Raw genomic sequence first — 11,573 nt, forward strand, 5'->3', positions numbered from 1 at the left:
GACAGGTGGATCACCTAGCGGTGCTTGTAGGACATAATCTTTCTTGGCAGCTATGAGGATGATCCTCAGGTTCCGGACCCAGTCCTTATAGTTGCTGCCATCGTCTTTCAGCTTGGTTTTCTCTAGGAACGCGTTGAAATTGAATACAACGTTGGCCATTTGATCTACAGGACATATTGTAAAGATTTTAGACTAAGTTCATGATAATTAAGTTCATCTAATCAAATTATTAATGAACTCCCACTCAGATTAGACATCCCTCTAGTCATGTAAGTGTTACACGATCCAAGTCGACTAAGCCGTGTCCGATTAACACGTGAGACGGACTAGTCATCGTCGGTGAACATCTCCATGTTGATCGTATCTTCCATACAACTCGTGTTCGACCTTTCGGTCTCTGTGTTCCGAGGTCATGTCTTCACATGCTAGGCTCGTCAAGCTAACCCTAAGTGTTTTTGCATGTGTAAATCTTGCTTACACCCGTTGTATGTGAACGAAAGGATCTATCACACCCGATTAACACGTGATGCTTCGAAGCGACGAACTGTAGCAACGGTGCACAGTTAGGGGAGAACACTTCTTGAAATTGTTGTAAGGGATCATCTTACTCACTACCGTCGTTCTAAGTAAACAAGATGCAAAACATGATAAACATCACATGCAATCAAATAATAATAGTGACATGATATGGCCAATATCACATAGCTCCTTTGATCTCCATCTTGGGGCTCCATGATCATCCTGTCACCGTCATACTCATCGACATGTAAGTTGTGATTCCTATTACAATAGTATGAACATCTCATACATCACATATGGATCATTCATCATTCATCACAACTTTGGCCATATCACATCACATAGCATACCCTGCAAAAACAAGTTAGACGTCCTCTAATTGTTGTTTGCATGTTTTACGTGGCTGCTATGGGTTTCTAGCAAGAACGTTTCTTACCTACGCAAAGACCACAACGTGATATGCCAATTGCTATTTACCCTTCATAAGGACCCTTTTCATCGAATCCGATCCGACTAAAGTAGGAGAGACAGACACCCGCTGGCCACCTTATGCAACTAGTGCATGTCAGTCGGTGGAACCTGTCTCACGTAAGAGTACGTGTAAGGTCGGTCCGGGCCGCTTCATCCCACGATGCCGCCGAATCAAGATAAGACTAGTAACGGCAAGCATATTGAACAAAATCAACGCCCACAACTACTTTGTGTTCTACTCGTGCAAGAGAACTACGCATAGACCTAGCTCATGATGCCACTGTTGTGGAACGTTGCAGAAAACAAAAATTTTCCTACGGTTTCACCAAGATCCATCTAGGAGTTCATCTAGCAACGAGTGATTAGATGCATCTACGTACCTTGTAGATCGCGAGCGGAAGCGTTCAAAGAACGGGGATGATGTAGTCGAACACGACGTGATTCAAATCACCGATGATCTTAGCACCGAACGGACGGTGCCTCCGCGTTCAACACACGTACGGAACGGATGACGTCTCCTCCTTTCTTGATCCAGCAAGGGGGGAAGAGAGGTTGATGAAGATCCAGCAACACGACGGCGTGGTGGTGGATGCAGGGCATCACAGTAGCAGGGCTTCGCCTATACTACGAGAGAGAGACGTAACGGGGAGAGAGGAAACACCAAAGGCTGAGGTATGAAGTCCCTCCTCTCCCCCACTATATATAGGAGGGCCAAGGGGGGGTGGTGCGCAGCCTAGGAGATCCAATCTCCTAGGTGCGGCTGCCACGGGGAGGTTTCCCTCCCCCCCAAGGCACCGAGGGGTGCCTTCCACCACTTGGACTCTTCCTTAGTGGAACCCTAGGCGCATGGGCCTATAGGGGTTGGTGCCCCAGCCCACTATGGGCTGGGTTCCCTCCTATTTTAGCCCATGGGGCCCTCCGGGATAGGTGGCCCCACCCGGTGGGCCCCCGGGACCCCTCCGGTGGTCCCGGTACAATACCGATAACCCCGAAACTTGTCCCGATGGCCGAAACAGCACTTCCTATATATAATTCTTTACCTCCGGACCATTCCGGAACTCCTCGTGACGTCCGGGATCTCATCCGGGACTCCGAACAACATTCGGGTTACTGCATACACATATCTTCATAACCCTAGCGTCACCGAACCTTAAGTGTGTAGACCCTACGGGTTCGGGAGACAAGCAGACATGACCGAGACGACTCTCCGGTCAATAACCAACAGCGGGATCTGGATACCCATGATGGCTCCCACATGCTCCACGATGATCTCATCGGATGAACCACGATGTCGAGGATTAATCAACCCCGTATACAATTCCCTTTGTCAATCAGTATGTTACTTGCCCGAGACTCGATCGTTGGTATCCCAATACCTTGTTCAATCTCGTTACCGGCAAGTCACTTTACTCGTACCGTAATGCATGATCCCGTGATCAACCACTTGGTCACCTTGAGCTCATAATGATGATGCATTACCGAGTGGGCCCAGTGATACCTCTCCGTTATCCAGAGTGACAAATCCCAGTCTCGATCTGTGTCAACCCAACAGACACTTTCGGAGATACCTGTAATGCACCTTTATAGTCACCCAGTTACGTTGTGACGTTTGATACACCCAAAGCACTCCTACGGTATCCGGGAGTTACACGATCTCATGGTCAAAGGAAAAGATACTTGACATTGGAAAAGCTCTAGCAAACGAACTACACGATCTTTGTACTATGCTTAGGATTGGGTCTTGTCCATCACATCATTCTCCTAATGATGTGATCCCGTTATCAATGACATCCAATGTCCATAGCCAGGAAATCATGACTATCTGTTGATCAACGAGCTAGTCAACTAGAGGCTTACTAGGGACATATTATGGTCTATGTATTCACACGTGTATTACGATTTCCGGATAATACAGTTATAGCATGAATAAAGACAATTATCATGAACAAAGAAATATAATAATAATGCTTTTATTATTGCCTCTAGGGCATATTTCCAACAATTCACAGCTTGCAGATCCGGATTATATGCCTGAAGAAGAAGAAGAAGAAGAACAAGAAGAACAAGATGATGATGAAGAAGACGCTGCTCCTGCTCAGCAAGTAAATGAAGATGAAGTGCAAGATGATGAAGAAGCAGAGGAAGAAGATGATGATGATGAAATAAACTTCCAGGATCCAGATTACATACCCGAAGAGTCACAGGGTGAAGATGATGATGATTGGTATCTTGTTGATCTTGAGGAAGAAGAAGCTGCTCCTGCTCAGCACAGAGAACAAGCACATGAAGCAGCAGCTCATCAAGCAAATGAAGATGAAGCACAAGATAATGAAGAAGCAGAGGAAGATGACGATGATGATGATGAACCAGATTCACAGCATGCAGATCCGGATTATATGCCTGAAGAAGAAGAAGAAGAAGAACAAGAAGAAGAAAAAGAAGAAGAAGAAGAAGAACAAGATGATGATGAAGAAGAAGCTGCTCCTGCGCAGCAAGTAAATGAAGATGAAGTGCAAGATGATGAAAAAGCAGAGGAAGATGATGATGATGATGACGAAGAAGCTGCTCCTGCTCAGCAAGTAATTGAAGATGAAGCACAAGATAATGAAGAAGCAGAGGAAGATGATGATGATGATGAACCAGATTCACAGCTTGCAGATCCGGATTATATGCCTGAAGAAGAAGAAGAAGAAGAACAAGATGATGATGAAGAAGAAGCTGCTCTTACTCAGCAAGTAAATGAAGATGAAGTGCAAGATGATGAAGAAGCAGAGGAAGATAATGATGATGATTACGAAGAAGCTGCTCCTGCTCAGCAAGTAAATGAAGATGAAGTGCAAGATGATGAAGAAGCGCAGGAAGATGATGATGATGATGGTGAAGAAGCTGCTCCTTCTTAGCAAGTAAATGAAGATGAAGTGCAAGATGATGAAGAAGCGCAGGAAGATGATGATGATGATGATGATGATGAAGAAGCTGCTCCTGCTCAGCAAGTAAATGAAGATGAAGTGCAAGATGATGAAGAAGCAGATGATGATGATGATGATGATGAAATAAACTCCCAGGTTGCCCATCCAGATTATATACCCGAAGAGTCACAGGGTGAAGATGATGATGATTGGTATCTTGTGGATCATGAGGAAGAAGAAGCTGCTCCTGCTCAGCACGAAGAACAAGCACATAAAGCAGCATCTCATCAAGCAAATGAAGATGAAGCACAAGATAATGAAGAAGCAGAGGAAGATGATGATGATGATGATAATGATGATGAACCAGATTCACAGCTTGCAGATCCGGATTATATGCCTGAAGAAGAAGAAGAAGAAGAATAAGATGATGATGAAGAAGAAGCTGCTCCTGCTCAGCAAGTAAATGAAGATGAAGTGCAAGATGATGAAGAAGCAGAGGAAGATGATGATGATGACGAAGAAGCTTCTCCTGCTCAGCAAGTAAATGAAGATGAAGTGCAAGATGATGAAGAAGCGCAGGATGATGATGATGATGAAGAAGAAGCTGCTCCTGCTCAGCAAGTAAATGAAGATGAAGTGCCCGATGATGAAGAAGCAGATGATGATGATGATGATGATGATGATGATGATGATGATGATGATGATGAAATAAACTCCCAGGTTGCCGAACCAGATTAAATACCCGAAGAGTGACAGGTTGAAGATGATGATGATCCGTATCTTGTGGATCTTGAGGAAGAAGAAGCTGCTCCTGCTTAGCACGGAGAACAAGCACATGAAGCAGCAGCTCATCAAGCAAATGAACATGAAGCACAAGATAATGAAGAAGCAGAGGAAGATGATGATGATGATGAACCAGATTCACAGCTTGCAGATCCGGATTATATGCCTGAAGAAGAAGAAGAAGAAGAACAAGAAGAACAAGATGATGACGAAGAAGAAGCTGCTCCTGCTCAGCAAGTAAATGAAGATGAAGTGCAAGATGATGAAGAAGCAGAGGAAGAAGAAGATGATGATGAAATAAACTCCCAGGATCCAGATTACATACCCGAAGAGTCACAGGGTGAAGATGATGATGATTGGTATCTTGTGGATCTTGAGGAAGAAGAAGCTGCTCCTGCTCAGCACAGAGAACAAGCACATGAAGCAGCAGCTCATCAAGCAAATGAGGATGAAGCACAAGATAATGAAGAAGCAGAGGAAGATGATGATGATGATGATGATGAACCAGATTCACAGCATGCAGATCCGGATTATATGCCTGAAGAAGAAGAAGAAGAAGAAGAAGAAGAAAAAGAAGAAGAAGAAGAAGAACAAGATGATGATGAAGAAGAAGCTGCTCCTGCTCAGCAAGTAAATGAAGATGAAGTGCAAGATGATGAAAAAGCAGAGGAAGATGATGATGATGACGACGAAGAAGCTGTTCCTGCTCAGCAAGTAATTGAAGATGAAGCACAAGATAATGAAGAAGCAGAGGAAGATGATGATGATGATGAACCAGATTCACAGCATGCAGATCCGGATTATATGCCTGAAGAAGAAGAAGAAGAAGAGGAAGAAGAACAAGATGATGATGAAGAAGAAGCTGCTCCTGCTCAGCAAGTAAATGAAGATGAAGTGCAAGATGATGAAGAAGCAGAGGAAGATGATGATGATGATGACGAAGAAGCTGCTCCTGCTCAGCAAGTAAATGAAGATGAAGTGCAAGATGATGAAGAAGCGCAGGAAGATGATGATGATGATGTTGAAGAAGCTGCTCCTGCTCAGCAAGTAAATGAAGATGAAGTGCAAGATGATGAAGAAGCAGATGATGATGATGATGATGATGATGATGATGATGAAATAAACTCCCAGGTTGCCGATCCAGATTACATACCCGAAGAGTCACAGGGTGAAGATGATGATGATTGGTATCTTGTGGATCTTGAGGAAGAAGAAGCTGCTCCTGCTCAGCACTGAGAACAAGCACATGAAGCAGCAGCTCATCAAGCAAATGAAGATGAAGCAGAAGATAATGAAGAAGCAGAGGAAGATGACGATGATGATGAACCAGATTCACAGCTTGCAGATCCGGATTATATGCCTGAAGAAGAAGAAGAAGAAGAACAAGATGATGATGAAGAAGAAGCTGCTCCTGCTCAGCAAGTAAATGAAGATGAAGTGCAAGATGATGAAGAAGCAGAGGAAGATGATGATGATGACGAAGAAGCTGCTCCTGCTCAGCAAGTAAATGAAGATGAAGTGCAAGATGATGAAGAAGCACAGGAAGATGATGATGATGATGATGATGATGAAGAAGAAGAAGCTGCTCCTGCTCAGCAAGTAAATGAAGATGAAGTGCAAGATGATAATGAAGAAGAAGAAGATGATGATGATGATGAAGAAATAAACTCCCAGGTTGCCGATCCAGATTACATACCCGAAGAGTCACAGGGTGAAGATGATGATGATTAGTATCTTGTGGATCTTGAGGAAGAAGAAGCTGCTCCTGCTCAGCACGGAGAAAAAGCACATGAAGCAGCAGCTCATCAAGCAAATGAAGATGAAGCACAAGATAATGAAGAAGTAGAGGAAGATGATGATGATGACCCAGATTCACAGCTTGCAGATCCGGATTATATGCCTGAAGAAGAAGAAGAAGAACAAGATGATGATAAAGAAGACGCTGCTCCTGCTCAACAAGTAAATGAAGATGAAGTGCAAGATGATGAAGAAGCAGAGGAAGATGATGATGATGGTGATGACGAAGAAGCTGCTCCTGCTCAGCAAGTAAATGAAGATGAAGTGCAAGATGATGAAGAAGCGCAGGAAGATGATGATGAAGAAGAAGCTGCTCCTGCTCAGCAAGTAAATGAAGATGAAGTGCAAGATGATGAAGAAGCAGATAATGATGATGATGATGAAATAAACTCCCAGGTTGCCGATCCAGATTACATATCCGAAGAGTCACAGGGTGAAGATGATGATGATTGGTATCTTGTGGATCTTGAGGAAGAAGAAGCTGCTCCTGCTCAGCACGGAGAACAAGCACATGAAGCAGCAGCTCATCAAGCAAATGAAGATGAAGCACAAGATAATGAAGAAGCAGAGGAAGATGATGATGATGATGATGAACCAGATTCACAGCATGCAGATCCGGATTATATGCCTGAAGAAGAAGAAGAAGAGGAAGAAGAACAAGATGATGATGAAGAAGAAGCTCCTCCTGCTCAGCAAGTAAATGAAGATGAAGTGCAAGATGATGAAGAAGCAGAGGAAGATGATGATGATGATGACGAAGAAGCTGCTCCTGCTCAGTAAGTAAATGAAGATGAAGTGCAAGATGATGAAGAAGCGCAGGAAGATGATGATGATGATGGTGAAGAAGCTGCTCCTTCTTAGCAAGTAAATGAAGATGAAGTGCAAGATGATGAAGAAGCGCAGGAAGATGATGATGATGATGATGATGATGAAGAAGCTGCTCCTGCTCAGCAAGTAAATGAAGATGAAGTGCAAGATGATGAAGAAGCAGATGATGATGATGATGATGATGAAATAAACTCCCAGGTTGCCCATCCAGATTATATACCCGAAGAGTCACAGGGTGAAGATGATGATGATTGGTATCTTGTGGATCATGAGGAAGAAGAAGCTGCTCCTGCTCAGCACGAAGAACAAGCACATAAAGCAGCATCTCATCAAGCAAATGAAGATGAAGCACAAGATAATGAAGAAGCAGAGGAAGATGATGATGATGATGATAATGATGATGAACCAGATTCACAGCTTGCAGATCCGGATTATATGCCTGAAGAAGAAGAAGAAGAAGAATAAGATGATGATGAAGAAGAAGCTGCTCCTGCTCAGCAAGTAAATGAAGATGAAGTGCAAGATGATGAAGAAGCAGAGGAAGATGATGATGATGACGAAGAAGCTTCTCCTGCTCAGCAAGTAAATGAAGATGAAGTGCAAGATGATGAAGAAGCGCAGGATGATGATGATGATGAAGAAGAAGCTGCTCCTGCTCAGCAAGTAAATGAAGATGAAGTGCCCGATGATGAAGAAGCAGATGATGATGATGATGATGATGATGATGATGATGATGATGATGATGATGAAATAAACTCCCAGGTTGCCGAACCAGATTAAATACCCGAAGAGTGACAGGTTGAAGATGATGATGATCCGTATCTTGTGGATCTTGAGGAAGAAGAAGCTGCTCCTGCTTAGCACGGAGAACAAGCACATGAAGCAGCAGCTCATCAAGCAAATGAACATGAAGCACAAGATAATGAAGAAGCAGAGGAAGATGATGATGATGATGAACCAGATTCACAGCTTGCAGATCCGGATTATATGCCTGAAGAAGAAGAAGAAGAAGAACAAGAAGAACAAGATGATGACGAAGAAGAAGCTGCTCCTGCTCAGCAAGTAAATGAAGATGAAGTGCAAGATGATGAAGAAGCAGAGGAAGAAGAAGATGATGATGAAATAAACTCCCAGGATCCAGATTACATACCCGAAGAGTCACAGGGTGAAGATGATGATGATTGGTATCTTGTGGATCTTGAGGAAGAAGAAGCTGCTCCTGCTCAGCACAGAGAACAAGCACATGAAGCAGCAGCTCATCAAGCAAATGAGGATGAAGCACAAGATAATGAAGAAGCAGAGGAAGATGATGATGATGATGATGATGAACCAGATTCACAGCATGCAGATCCGGATTATATGCCTGAAGAAGAAGAAGAAGAAGAAGAAGAAGAAAAAGAAGAAGAAGAAGAAGAACAAGATGATGATGAAGAAGAAGCTGCTCCTGCTCAGCAAGTAAATGAAGATGAAGTGCAAGATGATGAAAAAGCAGAGGAAGATGATGATGATGACGACGAAGAAGCTGTTCCTGCTCAGCAAGTAATTGAAGATGAAGCACAAGATAATGAAGAAGCAGAGGAAGATGATGATGATGATGAACCAGATTCACAGCATGCAGATCCGGATTATATGCCTGAAGAAGAAGAAGAAGAAGAGGAAGAAGAACAAGATGATGATGAAGAAGAAGCTGCTCCTGCTCAGCAAGTAAATGAAGATGAAGTGCAAGATGATGAAGAAGCAGAGGAAGATGATGATGATGATGACGAAGAAGCTGCTCCTGCTCAGCAAGTAAATGAAGATGAAGTGCAAGATGATGAAGAAGCGCAGGAAGATGATGATGATGATGTTGAAGAAGCTGCTCCTGCTCAGCAAGTAAATGAAGATGAAGTGCAAGATGATGAAGAAGCAGATGATGATGATGATGATGATGATGATGATGATGATGAAATAAACTCCCAGGTTGCCGATCCAGATTACATACCCGAAGAGTCACAGGGTGAAGATGATGATGATTGGTATCTTGTGGATCTTGAGGAAGAAGAAGCTGCTCCTGCTCAGCACTGAGAACAAGCACATGAAGCAGCAGCTCATCAAGCAAATGAAGATGAAGCAGAAGATAATGAAGAAGCAGAGGAAGATGACGATGATGATGAACCAGATTCACAGCTTGCAGATCCGGATTATATGCCTGAAGAAGAAGAAGAAGAAGAACAAGATGATGATGAAGAAGAAGCTGCTCCTGCTCAGCAAGTAAATGAAGATGAAGTGCAAGATGATGAAGAAGCAGAGGAAGATGATGATGATGACGAAGAAGCTGCTCCTGCTCAGCAAGTAAATGAAGATGAAGTGCAAGATGATGAAGAAGCACAGGAAGATGATGATGATGATGATGATGATGAAGAAGAAGAAGCTGCTCCTGCTCAGCAAGTAAATGAAGATGAAGTGCAAGATGATAATGAAGAAGAAGAAGATGATGATGATGATGAAGAAATAAACTCCCAGGTTGCCGATCCAGATTACATACCCGAAGAGTCACAGGGTGAAGATGATGATGATTAGTATCTTGTGGATCTTGAGGAAGAAGAAGCTGCTCCTGCTCAGCACGGAGAAAAAGCACATGAAGCAGCAGCTCATCAAGCAAATGAAGATGAAGCACAAGATAATGAAGAAGTAGAGGAAGATGATGATGATGACCCAGATTCACAGCTTGCAGATCCGGATTATATGCCTGAAGAAGAAGAAGAAGAACAAGATGATGATAAAGAAGACGCTGCTCCTGCTCAACAAGTAAATGAAGATGAAGTGCAAGATGATGAAGAAGCAGAGGAAGATGATGATGATGGTGATGACGAAGAAGCTGCTCCTGCTCAGCAAGTAAATGAAGATGAAGTGCAAGATGATGAAGAAGCGCAGGAAGATGATGATGAAGAAGAAGCTGCTCCTGCTCAGCAAGTAAATGAAGATGAAGTGCAAGATGATGAAGAAGCAGATAATGATGATGATGATGAAATAAACTCCCAGGTTGCCGATCCAGATTACATATCCGAAGAGTCACAGGGTGAAGATGATGATGATTGGTATCTTGTGGATCTTGAGGAAGAAGAAGCTGCTCCTGCTCAGCACGGAGAACAAGCACATGAAGCAGCAGCTCATCAAGCAAATGAAGATGAAGCACAAGATAATGAAGAAGCAGAGGAAGATGATGATGATGATGATGAACCAGATTCACAGCATGCAGATCCGGATTATATGCCTGAAGAAGAAGAAGAAGAGGAAGAAGAACAAGATGATGATGAAGAAGAAGCTCCTCCTGCTCAGCAAGTAAATGAAGATGAAGTGCAAGATGATGAAGAAGCAGAGGAAGATGATGATGATGATGACGAAGAAGCTGCTCCTGCACAGCAAGTAAATGAAGATGAAGTGCAAGATGATGAATAAGCGCAGGAAGATGATGATGATGATGATGATGAAGCTGCTCCTGCACAGAAGGTAAATGAAGATGAAGTGCAAGATTATGAAGAAGCAGATGATGATGATGATGATGAAAAAAACTCCCAGGTTGCCGATCCAGATTACATACCCGAAGAGTCACAGGGTGAAGATGATGATGATTGGTATCTTGTGGATCTTGAGGAAGAAGAAACTGCTCCTGCTCAGCACTGAGAACAAGCACATGAAGCAGCAGCTCATCAAGCAAATGAAGATGAAGCACAAGATAATGAAGAAGCAGAGGAAGATGATGATGATGAACCAGATTCACAGCTTATAGATCCGGATTATATGCCTGAAGAAGAAGAAGAAGAAGAAGAACAAGATGATGTTGAAGAGGAAGCTGCTCCTGCTCAGCAAGTAAATGAAGATGAAGTGAGAGATGATGAAGAAGCAGAGGAAGATGATGATGATGATGACGAAGAAGCTGCTCCTGCTCAGCAAATAAATGAAGATGAAGTGCAAGATGATGAAGAAGCGTAGGAAGATGATGATGATGATGAGTAAGAAGCTGCTAATGCTCAGCAAGTAAATGAAGATGAAGTGCAAGATGATGAAGAAGCAGAGGAACATGATGATGATGACGAAGAAGCTGCTCCTGCTCAGCAAGTAAATGAAGAAGAAGTGCAAGATGATGAAGAAGCGCAAGAAGATGATGATGATGATGATGATGAAGAAGCTGCTCCTGCTCAGCAAGTAAATGAAGATGAAGTGCAAGATGATGAAGAAGCAGATGATGATGATGATGATAAAATAAACTCCCAGGTTGCCGATCCA

This window comes from Triticum urartu, chromosome 5A (assembly GCF_056163025.1).
Source record: "Triticum urartu cultivar PI428250 chromosome 5A, HENAU_Tu73, whole genome shotgun sequence".
Lineage (NCBI taxonomy): Eukaryota > Viridiplantae > Streptophyta > Magnoliopsida > Poales > Poaceae > Triticum > Triticum urartu.